This window comes from Microtus ochrogaster, chromosome 21 (assembly GCF_000317375.1).
Source record: "Microtus ochrogaster isolate Prairie Vole_2 chromosome 21, MicOch1.0, whole genome shotgun sequence".
NCBI lineage: Eukaryota > Metazoa > Chordata > Mammalia > Rodentia > Cricetidae > Microtus > Microtus ochrogaster.
Window position 1 is genome coordinate 24,888,495 of NC_022022.1, and position 4,100 is coordinate 24,892,594.

Consider the following 4,100-nt stretch of genomic DNA (forward strand, 5'->3'; position numbering starts at 1 on the left):
TTGAAACATCATTTCTTATTAGATTGCAAGTAAATATTTTACAAAAGCATACATTTATTTGATCCTTTATTGATATTTAGATCTGGACCTTTAATTCCTTGGGTGAGAATCAGTCATGCTGACTGCTCAGGCATAATCATTGTTACAATTTTAACACATGATCCTCCAATTAGAGTACATATTCAATTGATCTAGAAGTGTCAGTTGCATAGATGTATTGATGAAAGTTATAGATTACATATTACTTTATCAAGAGCTGTCTCATTTCTCTCTTCCAAGGGGAAATGACCAAGAAGAAAGCTTAATCATGTTTTGTATAGCTTTTTAAAAAATTGGAGTCCTCCTCTGTGTCCTGTAATTTGGGGGAACTTTACTAATTGTTCTATGCATTAGAGCAAATGGATGAAGAATTATTTGTGTGGATCACCCTTACCTTGGCACAACTCTTAGACTGATTTCTATCTTGACGGCTGCGTTTGAGCTTTCATAAGTATTTGCCAAGATGGTCTCTAGTTCATCAAGTTATTAAGTAACAAGGAAGAATATCTATATTCAAAGCCATTCTGGTTTGATAACACTTACAAGATTGCCACTAAAATAATATTGGAGTCGGAGTTTTCTGAAGCATATACGTCATTCATTTTAATATTCTGAGTTTGGCTCTATATTAGCCAGTTGTCAGTTAACACTCTACTCGTACATTATAACTTGGACTTTCTGCACAATTGTCTCAACAATTCACGACTGACGTTAGATGGCTTACCTCAGCAAATATAGTTTTAGCAGATCACTGAGATCAAAGCCCTCATAGAATGGGCTCAGTGAGATCTCAGGTGAGTGTCAACAACTCATTAGAGAAATTTTGTGGTAAAGATACATCAAGATACCTGGTAAAGATCTATGCTATGAAAACTTTGTTGTTTTGTTCTCCCTTTTGGAAGAACAATGGTACATTTCCCTACTGATAGAGAGAGCAGAAGAAAATCAAATACTGATGACAGAAGAGAAAGAATGCCTTGTGGAGTGGAATAATGATGGAGCCCAGCACACAAGTAGAAAGCATTGCCCATGCGCTTAAGCAGGCACTGACCTGTCGCTGGTGTAGTATTTTGCCCCTGACTGCTACTGACCTCCTCCTTCAGTGACTTTGCTTTTGATATAGTAGAGGAAGTGGTCAAGTGAGGAAAAATGAAAGAGGCCAGTCTGGTTTAGGGGCCACTGGTTAGACGACACATGCTTGGAAAACAAGAGCCATAACTATTTCCAACAAGTCTATGTTGAACACATCTTAACCCTTGGACTTTGTGCCAGCGAAGATCCGTAGAAGACCATGTTTGTGAACTTGGACGATTATGTACATTCCAGAAAAGTGTGTGGATTCGGGGATATACAATCCGGCTTTGCAACTGACAGCCCTTCTCTTTCTCACCGAAAAGTAATGTACTGTAGATTTAGAAGAAAAAAAAATGGTACCTGTCATGGAAATAAAAATTCTCCCTGGGCATTTCAAAATACTTGATTTAATACGACACATGGTTAAATGGATCAGCCAGTCCTTCAGGCTATGTGCTGTCTTGCTTCATTGTGTTTCTTGGTCCTTCCTGTGCTCTGTTTACTAGTTTGGGGGAGGGAAGTTCCTTCATTTGTTTTTCCATGGAATTTCAGTGATTGATAGACTGTGCTTTAATGATAACAAAATAGCATTGTGCTCAGCTACCAGCCCACCATCTGTTATGGTGGGAACCTTAAAATGTCCCCCACAAACTCATGTGTTGAAAGTTTGTTTCCCTACTTTGGGGAGTTCATGGGAGCTTCCAGAGGTGGAACCCAGTTGGAGGACACAACTCATTGGGACATACCCTTAAAGTGGATCTTGGGATTCTGGCCATCTTCCCTGACCTCAACTGTCCTGTCCACAAGGAGGTAAGTAGCCCTCTCCACCAAGTCTTTCTGCCTTGTTTTTCTGCCTTACCACAGGCCCCAAAACAACCTGGCCGGATAACCAGGCACAGGAAGCTAAGACAAACCTCCTTTAAGTAGATTTTTTTCAACTATGCTGTCAAGCAGTGGAAAACAGATCAACAAACTATTTCACTTGGTTTTAAAATAGAGGGAAAAACAAATGACTGTGTTTTCCCTAACAGGAAATAAATTATTGGAAAACAAATGAAATGAGTCATCATATCTACACATAAATATATGCTGATAATTATAACAATACTTTCAGCTTTTTTCCACTCTCTCCCTTCCCCGCCACTGCTATTTTTCCCCCCTTCCATTCTTATTGGGCCTTTCTTTTAGCCTTCAGGATTTCTTTAACATAGCACTTGTCATATAAATATATATGCACATATATGTGATATAGATAGATAGATAGATAGATAGATAGATAGATAGATAGATAGATAGATAGATGCTTTGGAGGGTCTTTTTTCACTAAAATTGAAAAAAATAACTCAATGTATTGAATGAGCTTTAATGTAGAGATTTATAGGCCTACATATTTCAAAGATCAAGGGTATATCCATATGGCATATGGGCAGCTAGATCTAGGTGCAGAATAATATGACCAGACTCTGCTTAAATTGTAGCCCACTTTACAGTTATGCTGTATTTTATTAATGGATGAATATTTGAATTAATATTTACTTTTTGGCTATTTTGAATAAAACTTCTATGAATATTCATGTATAAAGATTTGTGTGGAGATTGAACATTACCCCCCCCCCCCCGAAACATTCCTATAAATAAACTTCCTTCCATTTGGTGACTCTATGTTTAAGAGTTGCAGAGCTGGGGCAGTCAGGGTTGGAGGCATCTCAGGCAGGAGTGCCTATCAATAAACAGACATATTGTGTTCTAGAAGTCAGACATTGCTCTAGTTCTTTTCCCCTTTACCACAGGGAACAATCTTTCCTCCATATTTCGTAAATGTTCCTGTCTTCATTTCTTTTCTTTTGCTCTGATGAAGCACCATGACCAAGGCAACTTAGAAACGAAAGAGTTTATTTGGGTTTTACTCTAACTCCAGGTGGTTAGAGTCCTTGATGGTCAAACAGAGGCAGCAGGTGACACCTGTGGTGGCTGGAGCAGCTGAGGGCTCACATCTCAGACCACAAGAATGAAACAGAGAAAGGAAACTGAAGATGGCCTGGGACTTTCAACTCTTAAAACCTTCCTCCAGTGATACACCTCCTTCAACAAGGCCACACCTCCCAAGCCTTCCTAGACAGTGCCACCAACTGGAGACCAAGTGGGAAGGGGGAAGAACTGGGGGGGTTAAGGGAACTGAGGGGGGGTGAGAAGTTAGAGTTGAGGGAACTGGGGCTGGGAGTGGGGGTGGCAGTGGGGGAGAACAGGGAGGTTTAAGGGACTAGGGGTGGGGGTAAGGAGAAGTGGGGGGAGGGGAGGGGACTGGGGGTTGAGGGGAGTGGAGGTGAGGGTGGAGGGGTCAGAGTTCAGAGACTACCAACTCATGTTTTTCCTTGACACCCCTATCTCCCCACTGCCATGAAAAGAATGACCCCTTTGATTACTATCTACCAAACTCCACGCAGGTACACATCAGCTGTGGCACCTGAGCTGTGTAAAGACTATGAAGTACAAGCCCAGCATCTCATCCCAGCTGTGCAGAGCGGGATAAAGTATTGCAATGTTTGAAGGGTGACCCTGTGCAAATGAACACTGTCTAACCAATCTTGAGATCGTATTGCCACGAGGGAATAAATGTTTTAGATTTATCTGTGGCAATTTAATATGTAAAGATGTTCCAAAGAAGTGTCAGGACAAAACACGGGTTCTGAAGTCCATCCGCATCCATTCCGCCCTGCTTTTCTCGTCCCCACCGCTATACCATTTCCCATTTCTTCTAAAGCCACTTGTGGATCACAGGTAGCTATCAGCACAGCACTGGAGTATGGGCTTGGGGTATGTTGTGTAAATAAAGTGAAAGCCAATATTTTTTATTGTGCACATGTGCCTCCAATTTTCATCAAACTAATCTTGAATTTTTTTTAAAGGGCCAGGGCTTCTATTTTTTAATTTTTTTATTTATTATGTATACAATATTCTGTCTGCGTGTATGCCTACAGGCCAGAAGA